This window comes from Hylobates moloch, unplaced genomic scaffold, assembly GCF_009828535.3.
Source record: "Hylobates moloch isolate HMO894 unplaced genomic scaffold, HMol_V3 SCAFFOLD_11, whole genome shotgun sequence".
Classification (NCBI taxonomy): Eukaryota; Metazoa; Chordata; class Mammalia; order Primates; family Hylobatidae; genus Hylobates; species Hylobates moloch.
The window spans coordinates 56,608,081-56,630,766 of NW_026652286.1; the positions used below are offsets into that span (position 1 = coordinate 56,608,081).

The 22,686-nt window shown below is 37.5% G+C and overlaps 1 protein-coding gene across 13 annotated transcripts in view; it reads right to left on the reverse strand.

The window, feature by feature from the left end:
- Positions 1-22,686, reverse strand: part of DLG2 (discs large MAGUK scaffold protein 2) — a 2,210,459-nt gene that overhangs the window by 948,361 nt on the left and 1,239,412 nt on the right. The gene's annotated exons all lie outside the window — the stretch shown is intronic.

Consider the following 22,686-nt stretch of genomic DNA (forward strand, 5'->3'; position numbering starts at 1 on the left):
AGTTTGCTTTCTTCCACTAAAAGATACACTTTAATTTGCAAGCTTTCATATAGACTGTGTTGTTGCTTCTAAAAGCCTTTATGTCAACTCCCTGCATTTTATTTCCTGCAAAGTATTAGAGAGTACCATATCTACAGCTAATCTCTATAGCTAATGTTGCTAGGAGGATTAATTTGATAAGAACCCACTAATATTTCTGAGGTTTCCTCAGCAAAGCCCAATATAAATGGTATTTCATTGTATTCATTATTTCGTTGTATTACTTAAAGTTTGTAACCAGAGTAAATGAGATTTCCAGACTTGGGTACTTTGCACAGCCTTGTAAAGTAAATATAAATGTGAAATTACTAGTGATCAAGGGAAGAGGGGAGAACTCTGATGTTTTTCAACTTCTGTTCTTCAGTTAAAACTCCATAAAAACCTGTCCCAAGTCAATACCAAAATGCTGAATTCAGATATTTTTCTACCTGTAATATAAATAAAAATATATTACATGGCATGTATTGTTTTGTATTAATTGTATGCTTAATTTTCTTTTTGGGCCTTAATTTGTTTACACTGGAATAAAATTGAAATAAATTTAGATTTGATTTATATTCATATTCTTTGCATTTGAAGCATGACAATATCTTGTTTTAATTTTATTGCTTCAAAGTTTCCAAGACAACTGGATTTATCCTCCAGAGTAATTTCACACTTTTGTATTTAAATCAATTAAATCATTGTGAAACATAACCAAGATTATATTAATATTTGTCTCTTTTGAACTGGTAAGCATCTAGCCTTTGTCAACAGAAATAAAATTCTACTTCGTAATTCCTACAGTAAGAAATGCAGCTAGCTCTGGCAGGAACATCACATTCAACTCATGAATGTTTTTAAACACTTCAGATTATCTATGGGCTTACTTCGAATTCATGAGGTAACAATATGCAAATAATTATCTCTTGGAATGTGGTGGTTCAAAAATGCTAAAAACAGCTATTCCAACTTGATTATGACTTAGCAGTATCATTTAGGTATATATGTTCAATATGAATATTCAGTTTGATACACTGTTTTTAATATTGCCTTAAGTGGTATAATCATCTTTGGATGCCATATGTACTATTGCATAATCCATCCCAGTTACAAATGAATGCTTCCCTAAATGTTTTACCAAAAATTATATGAGCTACTTTTCTACAGCCTTTACCTCCAATTCTCTAATTAATCAACACTCTAAGATGATTAAACCTTAAAACTAAGCTGTGAAACAAAAATATCAAGGAATACTATGGTAACATAACTTAGTGAATTATGAGTTCCCCTGATAATAGAGTCCACTGGTAATTATTTATTAAATGTCAACTACACAAAAGGCACTATTTTGTAGTAGGAAGGGGCCATAAAATGTAATGACTACCACCATTTGTTGAGTACCGACTCCATGCCAGACACTGTACTGTACTATCTTCTTTTATATGTTAGCCTGGTTAGGCTTGAATGCCAGGTTAGAAAAATCTAGAGTTAATCCTGTAAACTGCTGGCAACCTTTAAAGGGTTTGTAGGGGAGAGGTCAGGGAAAACTGTATGAGTTTTGAATGGCAAGGAGACTGTGGGTGGTAAACAAGAATGACCTAAACCCTAGCAGCATCTATGGAATGTGAAGCCTGGGCCGAAATGAGGAGCACTGGGATAAATTATAGAGTCTGATGATCACCTGGTCTTAGAGGCTGTGAGAAAGAGAAGTTAAAGCTAAAATTCCACTGTGGGGAATTTATTTTATAAATACATTTGCACACATACGAAGTAGTAGTTTTGTATTAGTCAGAAAACAATAGGCGATGCCATGGTAACCATAAAATCTCAGCGGCTTACCATGTGGACAGTTTATCTGTCACTCATAGAAGTCAGATGCTGGTGGGGCAGCAGTGCTCCCTCCTCTTGTAATGATACCATCTGAAACATGTGATTTCTAAGGGGTCTGTCAGGCGGAGAGAATGTTGGAGAGTTGCAGACAACAGTTTTAAGAGTCAGGCCAGAAACGGCTATCTCACTGATTAACTGAGACACGTGTCCCCATCCTACCTATACATAAGGTTGAAAATTTAGGGATACACCTATATTCAGTGAATGTTAATGTCACTAGGTTTAGTTGTAAGAGGACATTATTAGAAACTCAAATACTCATCAGTAGGAAACTACCTAATAACTTATACTACATTCATACAGGGAAAGCTCTAAAAACAAGTGCTGATATGGGAAGATCTTGATGATATATTATTAAGAGACAAAAAATTAAAATGCAGACAAGTATGTACGTTATCTTTTATATAAAAGTATGAAATATTTGATTGGATGATAAAGAATGTCTGAAAGGATACATAAGAAACCAATGACAACGTTTACTCATTTGGGGAAGAGGTTGGATGAGGTAGACCATCCTTTGAGACAGCTTAATTCTATTTTTACCAATAACCCAGCCCAAACAAATGGTTTTGATATTTCATCTTTCCAACAACCAGTCTTTATATTACATTTCAATATTAAGTATCAAACAATCTATATTTTACCATAACCTAATGAACAATGAATTCAAGCGTAATTGAAAGTTAACGAACTCCAAGACAAGCCAAGGGTGGGATGCTAGTAGAGATGTGAATTTGTCTGGATACTTCCTGAGCATTTAATAGTATCACTAGAGCTGATTGTATTCCGAGATTTCTTAATGGAAAGTAAACAAAACTAGATGCTGATTATTTTCCCTTGAATTGTTTCTTCCTAAAAACCAAATTTAAATTTAGCTTGGGATATTCTGTTAATGTTAAAAAAAAAAAAAAGCCAAAGCAGCTGTTTGCAGTTTAGTATGCTAGAATTTGGCTAACAGTGGAGTTTAAATTTTGCCAGCTAAGGGGGTACAAAGAGAACCATAAGTGCCACCAGCATTAGTTTTCCATTCCATGGGGATCTCAGTGGGTCACTGGAAATAAAGAAACAGCTTCACTTATCCAGTCATCCTTTCTGAATCTCAGCTTTCTTATCTATACAATAGGGATTTGGTATCTACCTAATGGAGTCTTTGTGAAGACTCAATTATGACATAATGTATCTGTCAGAGATTTGTACACTAGTAAGTGCTAAATATGAATTTTTCCAGGAAAGCTTTCCTTTACACCTTAAATGAGACCTGGATCTCCTGTTCATTTGCTCCCATTGTGCCCTTGTACTTCTTCTTCCAATACTTAGTTGTTTGCTTTTTGTTTTCCCTGCTAGCGTGCAAAGCCTTGCACACTAGTATGTTCTAAATACCTACTACGAAGCCAGAGATGTAGTGCAATATTTCAGTTTTGAATTAAATTGATGATTGCAAACATTCTCCATCCCTCTCTTTGATTCATACTCTTTTCACGAGGTCAGCATTAAATACTAGGACCCCTCAAAGCAAAAATGGCATCCATGACATTCATATGCCAATAGTCTTACAGGTGTAGGTTAATATTTGTCTTGTAGGTTGGCCATATCATATTTTACTGATCATACTTACGATGTTCAAGGAATGTGATTTTCACTGAGGTCAAATCCATTTTTGTCTATTCTTGTAATAATAAGAAAGTATTTGCAAGCATGTATTGAACACTTACTATGTATCAGACATTGTTTTTGGCAGTTTACGTGTAATTCTTTCAACAACTCCATTGGGTAGATTCTGTTATTGTCCTCATTTTACAGAGAAGAAAATAGAGACAGGTAAAATATCTTAGGTAAAATATCTTGTCCAAGTTTTTGTAGCTACTGTAGACAGAGCTAGGATTCTAATTTGGGCAGTTTGGGTTCAGGAGCCACATTCTTCACCCTTCGGCTGGACTTCTTTGTAATGATAACCTTTTTTAACATAGCATAAATATAGTTGAAAATACACAATAGAATTGCTTACTAAATTTATTTCAAAATGAATATTTTATATAAAGTATGGATGCAAATAAAAAGGCATTGGTACTCATGCATTTCTGGTGGTATAAGGTGACATTAAATTTATGGTAAATAACTTAATAACGTGTGAGATATAATGTGTACTCGCTAAGAAAATGGCCTAGAAATCAGACAGGATCACCTTTGAATCACTGTAGTTAAGGAGGCTAAATATATAAATATCTTTCACCATTGATCTCCATTCTGAGCATTTACTTTAAAAAAAAAAACACAAAACATGAAGAAAAACTTGTATAGCAAAGATGCATATGGTATCATTTATTTATATATAAGCTTATCTTTTGGAAACATTCTTATTAGAAGATATATGTATATAAAACATATATAGAAGAGTACATAAAATATGTGCAGTTTAAAAAGTAATTATGAAGTATCACTCTTAAATCCTTTCTGTCTGTCTACAGCTAAGCACTACTCTAACTTTTGTAATAGTTATGTTCTTGCTTTTCTTTATGGATTTTGCCATCCTTCATTCTTTGACAATATAGTACAGTTTACCTATTTTGAACTATATAGAAACAGAATCACACAAAATGTGACTTGCCTGTTTCTCTTATCATTACATTGTGAGATTCAGCTATCTAGTTTTGCGTAGCGGTAGTTTCAATAACGTTTAATACAAGGAGCTACATATTTGGCTTTCTAGCTACCTTATTTTGCTCTTAATTTGCCCAACCTGTTTTGTGTTTATTTTTTCTTTCTTTGAGATGATTTTTTAAATCATATAATTTATTTTTGTTTCCCTTTTTAAAAGTGGTCACCCTTGAAATTATAACGTTTACTTATCAAATTCTAAACTTAGTCAATTTTACTCTCCTGCTTCTTATTAATGTATACACATCGTTAATACATTATTGTCATCATATTTTTACTCTGTTTAATTTTTTGTTGTTGTTTGTTTAGACATGGTCTCACTTTGTCACCCAGGCTGGAGTGCAGAGGCGTGATCCTGGCTAACTGCAATCTCCACCTCCTGGGTTCAAGCAATTCTCCTGCCTCAGCCTCCCAAGTAGCTGTCAGTACAGGCATGCATCAACACACCCTGCTATTTTTAGTAGAGACAGGGTTTCACTATGTTGGCCAGGCTGATCTCGAACTCCTGACCTCAAGCGATCCACCCGCCTTGGCCTCCCAAAGTGCTGGGATTATAGGCATGAGCCACTGCACCCGGCCTCAATTTTTTAACCACACAAAGCAATGTTATTCTTTTATAAAATATATGTTCATTTAGATTAATTCAGACACATGGCACTTTACGATCACTTTCCTTCTGTCTATGGGGCATTGTTTTAGAACATTCTTTAGAGAAGTTTTGCTGGTGCCAAAGTCTTTCAGTTTTTTTTTTTTTTTTTTTTTTTTTTTTTTTTTTTTTTTTGCTCTGAAAATATATTTAGCCTTCATTTTTAAAGACAAAAGTTATAGTATGAGAGTTATTTTCTCAATATATGTTGAGATATACACTGCCTTCTCTGCATCCCTCCTCCTCAGCCACCCTACCACTCTGCTATTAAGATGGCTCGTTCTAATTTTCACCATGCTTTGTCTGGGTGCAGACTTTTTAAAAAATCTGTTTAGAATTCATGTTTCTCCTTGAATCTCTGTATTTGTGCATTTTATCAATTCCAGAAACTTCTTACCTACTTACTTCTTTTTTTTATTTTCTTGAGGTAGAGTCTTGCTCTGTCACCCAGGCTGGAGTGCAATGGCGTGATCTCAGCTTACCTCTGCCTCCTGGGTTCAAGTGATTCTCCTGCCTCAGCCTCCTAAGTAGCTGGGATTACAGGCGTGCACCAGCACATCCAGCTAATTTTTGTATTTTCAGTAGAGATGGGGCCTCACCCAGTTGGTCAGGCTGGTCTCAAACTCCTGACCTTGTGATCCACCAACTTCGGCCTCCCAAAGGGCTGAGATTACAGGCATAAGTCACCGCACCTGGCCCTTACCTTTTCAAATGTTGCCTCTGCCACATGCTGTTTGTCCTCTCCTTCTGTAATGCCTGTTGGATACTCACCAGTCCTCACCTAGCTCAATGTCCCCTCACTTCTCGTATTTCCCATCTTTTTGCCTCTGTGAATTCTGGATAAATTTTCTAGACTAGTTGATTCATTGTTTCTTCAGCTTTGACTAATTTGCTGTTACACTTCTCAACTTGTTTTTAATTTCAATTTGTTTATTTTATTAAAGTTCTCTTTATTTGTTTTTTTCAAGTCAGCTGGGCAGTTTTTACAATTTCCTGTACTGTTTGTTAAAGTTTGTCTTTAATTATTTTAAACAATAAGTATTTTATAATACATATCCCACAATTCCAATATGAAGCCTTTGTGGGTTGATTTCAAAGCTTAAATTCATTTGGTTGCAAATGCTGTCAGGGCAGAAGAGGCTTTAGTGCGACACCAACCCTCTGGACTCCTGTCTTCACTTAGGTTTCTTTCTTCTTTTGCTTTTTTCCTTTTTGGAGACAGGGTCTCATTCTGTCACCCAGGCTGGAGTACAGTGTTGTGATCTTGGCTCACCGCAGTCTTGACTTCCAAAGCTTAAACAATCCTCCCACCTCCAGCCTCTTGAGTAGCTGGGACTACAGATGAACACCACTACACCTTTCTAATTTTTGTATGTTTTCTAAAGGCTGGGTTTTGCCATGTTGCCCAGGCTAGAGGTTTCTGCCTGATAACGCTTAACTATCTTGTTAGTTGTCTGGTACTTTGAAGGAATTAATTTTTTAGTTAACTAGATTTAATCATTCCACAGTGTATATGTACCTCAAAATATCATGTCGTACATGATAAAAGCATACAATGTTACTTGTCAATTTCAAATAAATAAATAAAAGTTTTGTTTGTTTAAAAATACATTGTATCCAACATTTTTAGTTGTAGTCAAAGGGATGGTTGGTCCAAGAAACATAGTCCACTATTTGTCAGATACAGAAGTCCTTGTTTTGAAAGGTTTAATAATTCAGCTGCCCAAGGATAATGGGCTAAACTAATCTTTCACATATTTTCCCCTATTATGTTTATAGAAACATTACAAGGCATCAAACAATAAGAAGTCTAATAAAAGGTAGCCTGCTCTGAGTATTTTGACCTGGAAATTAGGAGTTTTGAGTGTTCTTTTAGGCCACTGACATTCTATTATGTGATGTTAGAACTTGTTTACTTATTGCTTTTCCCACTTGTAACTTAAAATTAAAAAAAAAAAAATCCTTTACTTATAGCTCCACTTTTCCCATAAATCAAATCTCAGCTAAATGAAGAGTTTCCAGGAAGGACTTTGAAGCTACTCTATATATTCAAAGTACTGTACTAGGTTTACACGGGCTACATAGCTTTATACTTAATTTTCATTGCAAAAGTGAGAGACGTTACCAGCAAAACTCCTTAACCATCTCTTCAGAGGAAGTTTTCATAAAAGATACTTTAAAAAAACAAATATATGGTGTAATTGTTTTTGTTTTTGTTTTTCCATGAGAAACATCATGTACCAGACAGCACAACACAGTTTGTTTTTTGTTTTTTTTTTCCTGCATGGGCACTAAATGAGAACTCTTCCACTTAGTTGTGACAAATTCATTCAAGCCCAAGCCTCAGTCTTTTACATGTTTTGCAAGTGTCTGTGATTTATGTGCATACGTCAAAGAGAAAGCACACTTCACAGAAATTAGGGACAGAAAAACTTCACTAAGCCCTCCTGCCTAAGAGGTACAACTAGGCCTCTTTCCTGGTACAGATGAGATGAGAGACTTGGCGAAAACAAGCTTTCTTGTGAGTCATCCTTAATGCCATTGGGAAAATAGGTATCGCATTCCAGTGGACTGGGCAGCTAACAACCCTAACCCCCGCAAAATGGAAAATCTACAAAGTTCTTTTGATTCCCACAATCAGAGATATTCCTCTTCTCATTCAACTCTTTTATTTTGTGACTGTGCAACATCTTTTCTGAGAATAGCTTAAGGGTTTGGGATCCAAAGGTCCTAAATTTAAGGGGGTGGAAAAGGTTTAACAGTAAATGTCACATGCATGAATGTCCTTTATCCTGTATTTATTCATAAAATAATAATAGTTACCATTTATTGAATACTTCCTATGCAGTATGCATTACCTCACTTCTATCATTACAGTATCTTTCCTGTTAAGTACCTTGATTCTTAACTAATGAATGAAAAAATTTAAAAATAAGGAAAACAGGAAAAAGACCTCAAGGAGGATAAATGGCTAGCAAGAGTAAAGGGAAATTTGAACTAAGACTGATACGACTACAAAGCCCTTGCTTTCAAGTATTATACACTCTGCCTCTCTTTAAACTTCTTGAGGGAGAAATTTTTTAAAAATCAGAAAAAGGAAATGGGAATTATACTGACTAATAAAATTATCACTTCATTCTAAATTATAAACTTCTATCTGAGACAATGCTATGTGCTCACCAAATTGTTTCATTGTTTTCCTGAACCCACAGATGATGAATTTTCTCAGCCTTGTTTGCAGTTATTTTGGCACCATTCATTGTGTTCTGGCCAATGGAATGCCAGTAGAGATGACGCGGGCCATGTCCAGGCCTCCTCATGAAACCACTTGTGCAATTCTCCATGCCTTCTCTCTATTTTTTGGCAATCTTAGAAGTCAACTGATGAAAGTGGCAGTGACAAAAATGGAAGGAGCAGAGGTTTCTGCATGACTATGTGGCCAATAGCCCTATCGCCAACTCAGCTGAACATTGATGCGAGAGCTATAGGTCTTTATTGCACTGTCACTGACGTTTGTTGTGTTACCACAGTTAGCTTGCATCGCCTCACATACTGCCTTTTAACCATGAGAAAGTATACTCATAAAAGCCACTAATGTCATGCTGACATTTCCAGTTTCTTCTCTACTTTTAAGGATTCAAGCTTATTCCTAGATTGTATAAGTTTTAATAACTACTGGTCTAGTTTAGGAGAAAAGGCTTTTGTCAGTCTGTGGAAATTAACAATGTTTTCATCAGGAACACATAAACCATAATTTGTTTTGATGCACAAATCAATTATACATGAACTCTTTCTTTATAATGCTTTATTTTTGTAACAATGAATTCTCTCTAAGGACAGATTGGACTGTGGGAATCTAAGTGATACTGTTATTTAAAGCAGCTTAGATCCGAAAGGTTTCCTTGTACTTTTGCTACAAGGAAACTGGTTCTTTTAACCAGTTGATATACAGCGCTTTGGCAACATATAACAATAATTGAAAAACAAATATGATTGTGACAAGATGATTGTAATGGATTCAGGAGATCACCTGCAGAGGGAGTGCTGGCCAAGTGTTATGTTTGAAAGCTCTTAACAAGGGAGTGTGTGGACAGCATCAGAGGTACTGCAAGAACAAGGAGGAAACCAGAAAGCAAAATTGTCAAGAAACAGTGGAAAGAGAGGACGATATTAGTAGTACTATAAAGAATAGAGTAGAGCTCCTATTGGTATCTAACGTTTTGGAAATAATCATCAAAATTAATGGTGACCAGGAAGGCAGAAAGGACTACTGTTCTTCATCCACTTGTACCCTGAAAACTGGGTACCTTATGAGTATTTTTTAAGACCCACCCCTCAGCCTTAATATAGGATTTGCAATAAATGCATTTGCAATATTCATTTCCTTATTGATTAAAACCTCTGTTCATGTTAAGAATGTGTTAAACAATCCAGTAGTGTAGGTGATATCCCCAAGTATTTTAGATGGACAGCAAAGGTAAATAAAACAAAATAAACCACACACTCCAGTGTAAAACAAAATAAATCATTCACATTCCAGTGAAAAAAAGAGTTGGTGATGGGTTTACACAATTCTTACTGTGTAAAATAAACTATCATATGATCTATGTTGTAACATCAGTTGCAATATTCTGGCTTAGCCCAATTTATGAAGCACAATGTGTATTCTATATCCAGAATTACTGTGGACTCAAAACAGTCTCAGTAAAAGAGTAGCTTAAAGCGCAGATTTTAATTTTCTATTTAGGCTCCTACTGGGAATTCATTTTCAGAACTCTATGACACTTTCTCAGTTACAGCTTCATATTTTCACTTTTTAGTATGCATAGTATATATATAAGAAAAAATTAGGGTTGGTGTTCAAAAAATGAAGGAATCATTAACAATTAATTATTATCTTAATTGTGTCTTTCATGAGGTAACACACATCTCTTAGTCTAAACAAATATCAGAACCTTCTTAAGACAGATCATCACATAAAAATAGGGACTGAAAATGCTGAGAATGCCTTTCCCTCTGTATTCTCTTCACTACCCTGCTAGTGTTCCTTCTTCTATATGTCAGCTTTACCCCTCCTGAGAAAAAGCTATCTCTGGTCTCTTCAGGGGGCTCCTTTTTAATCTCATAGCCCGTGGTAGACACTTTCATTCAGAGTGTCTCAAATTGCATTATATGCTTGTTTCTATCCTCCTCCACTAAATGGTGGACTCCTACAGGATAGGAGCCATGATGGCACTAAAAAATATTTATTTATTTATTTATTTATTTATTTATTTGAGAAGGAGTCTCGCTCTGTCACCCAGGCTGGAGTGCAGTGGTGTGATCTTGGCTCACTGCAACCTCTGCCTCCCAAGTTCAAACGATTATCCTGCCTCAGCCTCACAAGTAGCTGGGACTACCACCACATCTGGCTAATTTTTGTATTTTTTAGTAGAGATGGGGTTTCACCGGGTTGGCCAAGCTAGTCTCAAACTCCTTACCTCAGGTGATCCACCCACTTCAGCCTCCCAAAGGATTGGGATTACAGGTGTGAGCCACTGGGCCTAACCCATGATAGCATTTTGACACTCATTAAAAGTTTGTTCCATGAACTTAAGACATTGAACTATTTTTTGTTTGTTTTTTGGTTCTATAAAAATCCAAGGGGCTTGCCTATGCTTGAATTTTGGTGTCATCGATAAACCCAAAACCTTTGTTCAGCAGGTCTGGCCCACTAGGTTTGGCTGTACATATGTCTACTGACGCTACCTAACCTGTTTGTCAGTATATCAACTGCTAGAAATATTTTGTTCCTTGACTGTCAAGGCAAGTCTGATTTCTTCAACTATGGTAGATCCTCAACAGCTCAGTTAATATATGTTTGAAAATTCTTCTGTGTTTACCTATTGGTGGGGGACACTAAAACAAATACAGCATCTTCCCCACACTCAAGTTGCTTATAAATGGCTTGGGAAGGCAGGAAATTTAAATGTAAAAATATAAGCCCCCAGTTATGAGAGTAAGATTATGACCAATCATTTTAGGTTTGTCTAGTGCTTTATAATTTCAAAAGAGCATTCATATGTATCATCTCATTCAATACTGACCATCTCTTGATATATTAGATCTACCTAAAGTAGGCATATTTCATAAAGTAAACATGTTATTTATCGGCTAAATAAGTTAGGTGTCATTCTTATCTTACAAAAGAAGAAACAGAGGTGCATTAAGATTAACCAGACCACATAGCTCACTGGTGAAGTAAAGCCAAGACTGGAAGTAAAGACTGCTGGCTCAAATCTAGTTCTCTTTTCACTTTGTCAATTTCCTGCTTATTTCAGGGCTTCAATGCTAATTTGTTTATCTCTCCAACACGTCTTCTTAGGCTCCTATGCCCACTCTAACAGGAAAACCCTCCTTACCAAATTCTTTATTGATAGTTATCCAAACACTTGAATATCACAATTGCTTTATCATCAAAAGTGCAGAGCAGAATTGGAAACTAAGTTTCTTCTTTTCAAATGATACCTCACCCTTTCCCTTTCTTGTTAAAATTATTGGCTTCCATTAGCACACAGTAAAAAAATACAGACTAGACAGCAGATTTAGACGTTGCTTTTTTTGTATGTTTATAGATTTTTCCCTAATATTTTGATTATAGTTGTGTGTGTGTATTTTTTTCTAAATAACACATATTACTCTGAGTATCAAGACTATAGAATTCTCATTCTGAATTACTAACTTTCCCTCTACCCTGTCTACTACAATAACATCAGTAGCAGCATCGTCATCATCACCATCACCAACCTCCTCCTCCTCCTCCTCCTCCTCCTCCCCCTTTCTGCCAACACAGTTAACATTCATTGAGCACATAACATGTATCAAACACATGGTTGATTCCTTCATTTAATCTTCATAATAGCCCTAATGGGTTAGTATTTCTGTTTCATTTTATGGTTGAGAAAACTGAACTCTAGAGAGATTAAACAGCTTTCCTAGCATCAGACAGCAAGCAAATTATTTATCAGGTAAAACAGCAAAGACCTACATAGACCAGCTTCCCCCATAGAAGATGCATAGTATATTAAAGAAGACTGTAAGTTCTTCAAGGGCAGAGCCTTGCAGACTCTATTACCACATGCCCTCAAAACCCCCTGTACTTTTCCTGCATGGAAAAGTATTATTATACACTTTTCACAACTTATTATACTTATTTTTGTAATCATTTGTTTAATGTCTTCCCTCCACCCCCAATCCCTGGACTGTTTCTTCAATGCGGACAAGGGCTGTTTCTATATTGCTTACTTCTGTTTGCCCATGGGTTAGCAGAGTGCCTAACGTGGTAGGCACTCTATAAATACCCATTAAATAAATAACTCTCCTTTGGCCCTATTGTCAAAGCAGCTTCACTGAGGATTTCTTTAGTACACTTAATTAAGATTTTAGTACTCAATGTAAATATCTATGGAGCTCACTTCTGGCAGAAGACAAAAGTACACTAGACCCAGCAAGAGGGTTATTCTGGGTGGTGACCCTAAATAACTTTACTACACTCTAGCTACACATACACTTTTGAAGAGAAATTAGTCATCTTTTTAGCAGTGATGTCATCTTGGCTCACTGAAAGCTCCACCTCCTGGCTTCACGCCATTCTCTTGCCTCAGCCTCCCGAGCAGCTGGGACTACAGGCGCCTGCCACCACACCAGGCTAATCGTATTTTTAGTAGAGACAGGGTTTCACGTCACTTTTTAGCATCTTTTATTTGCACATTTGACATGTTTGAAGCAGATGAACTGTCATAAAGTATAGAAACTGATATGAATTTCAAGAACATAAATTGTACTTTTCTAAGGAGTGACCTATACATTTTGAAAATTATGTTTCTAATTTCAAAAATGAAATGTAGCCTTGTTTTTTCCTAGTACATTGGAGTTTTCAGATAAGCCATGCCTCTCTCTAATCCAATGGCTAATCAAAAATTAAATACCTGAAAATGTTTTCCATCAAAAGAAATTTTGAAACTGTGGGAAAGAAGGAATAATGAAATAAAAGCTTTATGTATGCAGAAGAACTAAGAGGCACTATGCTAGCCTAACCGGTAGGCTAGTATTTTAAAAGGAATAAAATTTATCTATATTATTTATCCCTCTCAATCCTCTACCATAGTGAGGGCAGTTATTGTTAAAGAACAAGTTCAGGCCGGGCGCGGTGGCTCACGCCTGTAATCCCAGCACTTTGGGAGGCCGAGGCGGGCGAATCACGAGGTCAGGAGATCGAGACCACTGTGAAACCCCGTCTCTACTAAAAATACAAAAAATTAGCCGGGCGTGGTGGCGGGCGCCTGTAGTCCCAGCTACTCGGAGAGGCTGAGGCAGGAGAATGGCGTGAACCCGGGAGGCGGAGCTTGCAGTGAGCCGAGATCGCGCCACTGCACTCCAGCCTGGGTGACAGAGCGAGACTCCATCTCAAAAAAAAAAAAAAAAAAAAAAAAAAAAGAGAACAAGTTCAAGGTCATTGAATGATTAAGGTTTGGAGTCAAGATTTGTCTCTAGGTTTGATGGGAAATTTAAGGCTGAGAGACACTAAGTGGCAACACAGATTATATTACTGATAAATAACAGAGATAAATTCAAATTTTGCTCTTTGTGGTACAGACCCAGGGCTTTTTCCACTACTGGCACTGCCTTCCATTCACATCATTTCATGATTAGTCCTTCATGTCAAAAAAAATAAAAATAAAAAGGTTGGCAATAAAAAAAAATTAACTCGGCCAGGTGCGGGGCTCACGTCTGTAATCCCAGCACTTTGGGAGGCCGAGGTGGGCGGATCACGAGCTCAGGAGATAAAGACCACCCCGGCTCACACGGTGAAACCCCGTCTCTACTAAAAATACAAGAAACTAGCCCAGTGTGGTGGCGGGCGCCTGTAGTCCCAGCTACTCGGGAGGCTGAGGCAGGAGAATGGCGTGAAGCCGGGAGGCAGAGCTTGCAGTGGGCCAAGGCCGTGCCACTGCACTCCAGCCTGGGCGACAGAGCAAAACTCCGTCACAAAAAAAAAAAAAAAAAAAAAAATTAACTCAGAATTCATTATGTATCTTACATGTTGTATTAATAGCATAAGCGTTATATAACAGAAAAGGAAGAATTCCATTCCCCCACTCCAATTCTCTCTCTCTCTCTCTGGCTAGAGTATGGGGTGGTATAAAGTGTTCTCAGACTTTTTTTTTTTTTTAATATCTGATATTTCACCATTCTCAAGTTCATTTCCAGAAGATATCCTCTATCAGTAGGAACAGATGGTTCAGTTGATTGCTAATAGAACATGGACATAATTGTTAGTAGGTTAACATTTAAAATACAGTCCATGTGGGAGTCACTCAAAAACTGCTGTGGTAGTGACAAAGCTATTCACGGCATGTAGGCAAGATATCATGTGGCTATCAGTCTGTATTCCAGAGCACCAAATTCATACCCTGCCTCAAAGATTTGTACCAAAGACCAGATAAAATGAAGTATTGACAATGCTGTGAGGTCTTTAAACTGTCCCCAGTTTCCCTGACAGCCAATCAATTGCCATTACTGTTTATTTTATCTCCATGTCTTTTGTATCCTTTACATTCCCACTGCCACCACCCTCATTCAAGCCATGATTGGCTCCAGCCAAATCTTTTGTGCTAGACTACCAACTGTTCTCATTCCCTCCAACCTCTATTATTTTCAGTCACTGTTATATGTTCCTTCCTGATTAACCTCCCTAAAAAAACAGCTGTTAGCATGCACTTGTGGGCTCAAAATCCTTCAATGATACCTACTAGCTTACCCAATAAAATTCACATAGTTAAATGTCCAAACTCTTCTAACTTCTACTCTTCAATCTGTTTCTCGCTCATTTGATTCGGGTGTCTGTCCCATACTTTAGCCAGAATTATTGACTTGCTGTTCCCCATACATCACCTTTGCTTTCACATTTCCCTGACCTCCTAAATATTGGTCTTCTGTTGAAAATAATCTTGAAAACTCACAGTTCCTATTCCTGCATACTGAAATCCTACCTTCTTTTCAAAGCCAAGTCCAAAGCCACCTCTTCCATTAATCCTTTTCCAACATTTTTAATGGAAGATAATCCCTATTCTGCATTTTTATCTAATATTTTTATATCGCTCTTATCCTTTCTTTTTTCACTCCAACTACTTTTGCCATACTCTAATCCAGTCTCCAAATTTCAAATTGTATTATTGCTTTATCGTGTTTATAACCCTTATTGACTTCTTATTGCTCTGAGGAAGAGCAAAAACCTTGATGTCTATCCTTGCTGGCCTATAGCATTCTACGTGATATATCTTTGTATGCCACTCTCATCTCACATTCTCCTTGCTGCTCTCATCTTCTCATGCATTCATCTTTTAATAAGACATGTCCTTTTTTGTCTTAGGGCCTTTATACATGCTGTTTCCTCTGTCTAGACACCTCCTTCCCATTTCCACCTTTTCCTATCTAGTTCATTTCTATTCAGCCTTCAAAACTTGACTCAAATATTACCTCTTTGAGAAAGCTTTCCTCAATCCCTAGACAAAGTTAGCACCCTCACCTACCTTTTCATTGTAGTACATGCCACAGTCATATGTCTGTTTTCTCAACTAGTATGGAAGGATGGAAACTCTGTTTGTCTTACTTCCTATTGGACCCACATTGCCTAACACAGTGCCTACACCTATAGTAGCTATTAGGTAAATACGTGCCCAGTAATTTAAATATAAGTAGAATATACACTAGATATCTATGTACAGGATGATTGAAAGTTTTGTGTTTGCCTTATTTCCTATGTTTCTCACCATGCTGTAAACTCCCTGATTTACTTTTGTACCTGAAACAACTCAACCCACTATAATTAGTACATGCAAAGGAAATATGTGTTGAACAACAGAAAAATGAAGGAAGGAAATAATGTGGAAATAAACAGACTAGTAAAACACAAGGTAATAGTCTAACTTTTCATGTAATTTCCAAATCCTCATGCCTTTTATGAAATTTTAGCATTTCTAGATATGAAAAATAACCTAATGTCACTTACATTTTATAGACCAATAGCCTAGTGTTTATTGACTGTTGATGTTTATTGAGGGACAAAGGAAGGAAGGAAACAAACACTATTATATTAGGGAAAAGGGACAATGTTGGTATGTAACACCCAGGTTCAAAGGAAATGAATATCCTCTTTATTCTTGTAATAAGGAAGAGGGGGGAGAATAATTCATAAATAGGGACAGGCAAAGGACAAAATGAATGAAAACAGTCCTTGCAGGAAAAAAGAAACAATTGTTTCATTATCTTTCAATTACAAAAAGAGATCAAAATATTTATCTGTTTTATGTTAGCAATTTTCAGTTTAGTAATACAAGGGCTGCCTTGCAGCTGTAGTATTCTTTCCACAGCCAACCTTAGTATCTTCATCCTTATTTCGTTTCCTCAATGTCAATGAGCCCCTGGAAGACCAAGCACCATACATTCACATACTCTTTACTTCCTATTATCTCTGCCTGACATGCTCTGTGTGTGACCTTCGGCAAGTCACTTCTGTCTTCTGTACAATGAAGGAGACACCCTGGTCTCTACAATTCCTTTCATATAGAATATTGTATGATTGGAAGTCTTGCCTTGTTAGAAGTTTTGGTCCATGACTGCTGGTGCTTTGATTTCATACATTACATATTTAATATCTAACCTACTGAATGCTAGAAATGTCCAAAGTGAAAGGCATGAAAGGATAAAACAATGATCTTAAAAGACAAAATCTTTGCTCCTCAGAGCTACATTCTAGTGGAAAGAGACAGACAATAAACAAGATGAATGAAATATGTGAAATATAGAGACTAGAAAGTACTAAGGGAAAAAAAAAGCTAAAGAAGGGGACTAGGAATGTGTGGGAATGTTATTGAACAAGTACACAGGAAGGCCTCACTAAGAAGGTGATATATAAAAACTCAATTCACGGTTTTCTAGTTGTCTGCCCTCGTCTCCTGTGAATTGCTTGTAACTTAGTTCAGTTACATATTTGAGGATCCCTTGCTTCTTTGCCTTAAATCTAACTGTCCCTGCTCATCTCTATCACCATAACCTTGGTTCCATCTCTGCCATCTCTTGCCAAGACCATGAGCAATGGCCCCTTTCTTGGTCACACTTTTGTCATTAACCTATTATTCATTGTTATGGTGAATAACTCCCATCTTCCCTTCTTTTCTGCCAAGAGTGTCATTTTCTTTACAAGCAACTCTAGTGCTACCTGAATTCTGAAAATTCCCCATGTATTTTGTTCATTGATCTCTGAAAACTCCCCCTATGCCCTAGCTGTCACCACACTTAACCCCTTATTACCTGAATATGCCCATTCCTTAACTCCATACCTACCCACAAACACAGGTCTCTCTTCTCTGTCTGTCCTTGCTCTGCCTATCTACCTAGCAAACTGCTACCTGACCTTTTTTTGTCGTTGTTTTTCTTGCTTTTGTTTGTTTGTTTGTTTGAGACAGCGTCTCCCTCTGTTGGCCGGGCTGGAGTGCAGCGGCATAAACAGGGCTCACTGCAGCCTTGAGCTCCTGGGCTCAAATGGTCCTCCTGCCTCAGCCTCCCAAGTAGCTGCAAGTACAGGTGTACACCACCATACAATGTTAATTTTTGTATTTTGTGTATTTTATTTCATTTTGTTTGTAGAGACGGGGTTTCACCATATTGGCCAGGCTGGTTTTGAACTCTTGGGCTAAAGGAATCCACTCACCTTGGCTTCCCAAAGTGCTGGGATTATAGGCATGAGCCACCATATCCAACCTACCTTCCTTTTAAGGCTCTGTTCAGAAAATTCCTCTTGGCCTGCCTTTTTCAATTCTGGAGGGAGCAGAATTCTTGCTCCTCCATTCTCTGTATTTTTCACGTACCTCTCTGCCACATTTATTCCATTGTACTGTGATTATCAATTTCCCTGTTTTTCAATATCCTTCCAGAGTACATTCCTTATTCATTCATACTTTGAACTTGGTAAACCCTCAATGAAATTGACAAGGACAGAGAGAAAGAGAAGAGGGGTAAGGTGAGAGAGGAAAAGGAGATTGTCAGTCAGTTGTCGAAGATGGGCAGCTCACAAATAGGAGAAATCATTGCTTCCTAAAAGCTGTGAATTAGAAGAAACCTTAAAGTGGCCCAAATTCTAAAACTTCAGGCCTCACCATTAACCTATTATTCAAGCCCCGACCTTTTGTCCCAGTTATCATAACTGGGCTTCTGCACCTCAGCCCCCACCTGGTGCCCCAGTTCTGATAACTCACCTTCTGTCTTGCTCTTCTCTGCCTGAATCTCTCTTTGGAGACATGCCTAATATGTCAGGCTCCCCAAACCTGGAAGTCTATCTTGCTTTTGTTTCCCCCCCACCCCTCCCATTTCTCCCTTTTTAATCTCTGCCCTGCCTATGAACCCAGGCAGGTGGCCAGGGCCCTGCTAATCCCTGACAGATTTCCATGATTCTGACTTCTGAGCATTACATGCTCCTGGGTTCTTTTGTTGCCTTTCACGGCCTTCCTACAGTGGCCACTATCTCTCCCATCCTCCATGCCATCTGACTGTTTGGATGACCACCTGCTCTCTAAGGCCATACCTTTTGGATTTCATTCTTTGTCTGTTCCCCTGGCCTGTTTCCCAAAAACCTCTGGACCTAGGTCAGGTTATGTTGTTGTTACTGTTTCTTTCTATTTTTAGATCCTAGACCTACCTTCCTTCCTACCCTGCTCTGATAAGACTGGTGACACTTTAATGAAAAAAAGAGGGTCTTGACAAATCACTGGATTTGTCCAGTTTACTTTAATGTATCTTATAGCATTTGGATACAGGGGATATTTATTTGCAGTGCTAGTCTAACACTCTCATTTTACAGATAAGGCACTGAAACTCAAAAGGTAAAGTGACTTTTTCAAGGCTGCACAGATAGCCTGTGGTGGAATGACATCTAGAGCCCAGGCTTCCTGTGTCACAGTCAAGAATTGTCCTTTCTCCATATTCTATCATCACTGTAGACCTACTTTTTACAAATTAGAGCATATTGCAAAACAAGGATCGCAGAATCACTTGTAGCTATCCTGAAAAAATGAGGGTATTAACCTATAGCCAGCACCTTTACAAGTTAAACAGATCCTACTAGATTATCCTTTCTCAAGGACATAGACGTATGTGAAGAACTAGGAGGAGACAACAGCTTTAATTTATCCCAGATAGAACAATATTTTAAAATTTTTATTCAGGGTGCCAATGACTCGGAAAAGATGACCTGGAGATTCAGAGAAATTAACCAATTAAAAGAAGGAAATAAATCAGACATTAGTTATTAATGAATCAACCAACGGGGGCAGAAGTGGTATTCCAAAGGAGACATACCTGAGACCAATGTCTTTATAAAAAATAATGTAATCTGTGGCCAAGAAATGAAATATATGCCCAATATGTTTGTCTAGTGAAATGACAACTTGCACATGTTATATATATATATATATATATATATATATATAAAATTATACTTTAAGTTCCAGGGTACATGTGCACAACGTGCAGGTTTGTTACATATGTATACATGTGCCATGTTGGTGTGCTGCACCCATTAACTCATCATTGCACATGTTATTTAAGACAATTAACCAGCCCCTTGCTTAGGACTCAGGGTTGCATTAAACAAGGTCTTCATCTTGATGAGCTTAAAGCCAATCGGGGGTTATAGCTGTGTGTACAAATAATTATAATTCAAGGTAGGAATGTTATAGATAAAAATGCAATGAAATTATTGCAGAAGTGACTTCTTCCTACCAAGTTGGATTAGCAAGAGCTTCATGGAAGCAAGCACACCTGCGACTGCACAGGTAGCCCTGACCTAATGAGCCATGATAAAATCTTGAGGGTCACCCTGGAGGCCACTGCTCTTTCACCACTTATATCCAGGCAGTCACCATTTCAATTTCAAGACCTAACACATTTTACAACTCAGCATTTTCCCTCGTGCTGCTGTCTTAGTTCAGGGCCGCCTCTTTCTCTATAGATGTCTACAGCAAGGCCCTTGCTCATCTTGCATCTACAGTCTCACCTTCCTTCCACTCATCCTCCACACTGCTGACAGAACGATCTTGCTGCTAATCTGATCACATCACTCTAAAGTTTAAAATCCTCCGATGACTCACCATTTACAAAGGCCTTCAATGATCTGGCCGCTGTTTACTGCTCAAGTCTCATCTCCTGCTCTTCCTTTCCTTGCACATTATGTTCTAGCAATATTGAATTCCTTGCACTTCCCCCCAAGAAAGCGCTCCTCTTTTATATCCTTTTATATCACCATGATTCTGCTCTGAGTGCTTCTCTATTCTGCTCTGCAAACCAGAGTACTAAGCAGAGTGCATGATTAACAGACCAGCCATTTAGCAATTAGGATGAATCACATGCACTTCAGGACTTAAAAGGGCCCTTTATACCAGAGGTTCTCTCTCCTCCACAGGATCTCCCTACCAACAGCATGCAACCCTAATCAGCAGCAAGAGTGGAATCCTAAACTTTTGTGTGGCTCTTTGTTTGAAGGCTTTTGTCAAGTAGGAGTGGTATTGTCAGCAGGGAAATGATGAAAGCCAGTTATAGGGAAGATAATATGATAATAAAAAAGAAAATTAACATTCCTTAAATACATACAACATGTTTCACACATTAAATACAATACTTTTACATGTACCACACTTAATCCTTAAAATAAGTTAAAAATCTTTGCTCCATTTTAAAGATAAAGACAATAAGCTTTATGTAAACTGATTGCTTCTCCATTACTTAGTGAGTAGGGAGGAAAGGATCCCATTCTAACTTTTTTTTTCTTCCTACCACCTTATCAGTGCTAGCCTTGTAACCATGCCTCCAAATTGCTTTCTGAATCATTCCGGATCAATATGTTTAATTTAGTTTTAGGGCAATTATCTATTTTTTTTCTGATTATCTGAAAATGGTTCATTTGTATGTTATAAACGTAGCACAATTCCTCCCTCCCTTCACCAGGAAGGCCAGAGAGGCAAAGACAGAGCACAGACCATACAAGCAGCTTCTAATCTCTCCCTTCTTGATATGGAGATTAGAATTGTGACTTTTAGAACTCATATTGACTCAAGAGGCTATTCAATGTAATGTCATCCTTTTAGAGAAAAAAATAGAAATATCATATAGTACATGAATGACAAAGCTAGGACTGGAAGGTAACTCCTAGGCAAGAAGAGCTAATTATTGACTGAAACCTGAGGGCTGAGCATTCTCATATGTTGCTTCTGGTAATCTTAACAACAAACATGTGAAGTGGGTATTGTTATCTCTACATTACAATGGAGAAAGTGAGGTTCAGAGGGGTTAAATGACTCATGCCAAGTGGCTCAGAGTGATTAAATGACACTCCAAGTCACGTATCTGGTTAGGCATGATAGATCAAGGATTAAAACTTAGGACTCACACGGTCAAGCTGATGTCTTCAATCCCACTCAACATGAGCATTTCAATCTTCATTTTCAAATATCCACAGATATTTGAAATATAGCACAATTCCTTCCAGGACCAATAGAGGGGCTTGTATAAGTGAAGGCCCTGTGACTGGAAAGTTGTCAGTCAATTTAGACAGCTTCTTTGGTGGCTTATTCCAAAAAAAGGAAAAGTATATAGAAAACACCTATCAATGACTCTACTATATAAACAATCATTTTTTAAAAACCACATAAACGTTTTTTTTTTTGAGATGAACTTTCGCTCTTGTCACCCAGTTGGAGTGTAATGGTGTGATCTCAGCTCACTGCAACCTCCACCTCCCAGGTTCAAGCGATTCTTCTACTTCAGCCTCCCGAGTAGCTGGAATTACAGGTGTCCTCCACCATGCCTGGCTAATTTTTGTATTTTTAGTAGAGATGGGCTTTCACCATGCTGGCCAGCCTGGTTTCAATCTACTGATCTCAGGTGATCTACCTGCTTCAGCCTCCCAAACTGCTGGAATTACAGGCATGAGCCACCGCACCCGGCCAAGTTAAAAAGTTTTTAAGAGCTTATGGATCTTATGTTAATGTTCTTAGAATATTGTTACTTATTGTCTTTTATGTAGAATATCATTTTCCTGTTCACTGTGCTTTAAAAAGAGTGACTGCTAATTTCTAAAAATAAAATCAAATAAAAACCATATACCCTGCTCCATACATCTAAACAAACCAGAGCTATACAGTGAAAAGGCAGAACACAGCTTTTCAGTAAACAGAGGTAGAATTTCACCATGTGGAAAAAGATATACCCTGCTAAAGACTGCAGAATTTTACTTCTATCATTTAGAAGACCCCAAGGGCAAGAAAAATACATGAAATGCTGATTCTAAAAATCCTTGACCAAAACAGCAGTCTAGAAATTAATATTTACCACATTTTCGGTGTTCCTGACACAACAGCTCCTTATATGCTGATGTTTATGAA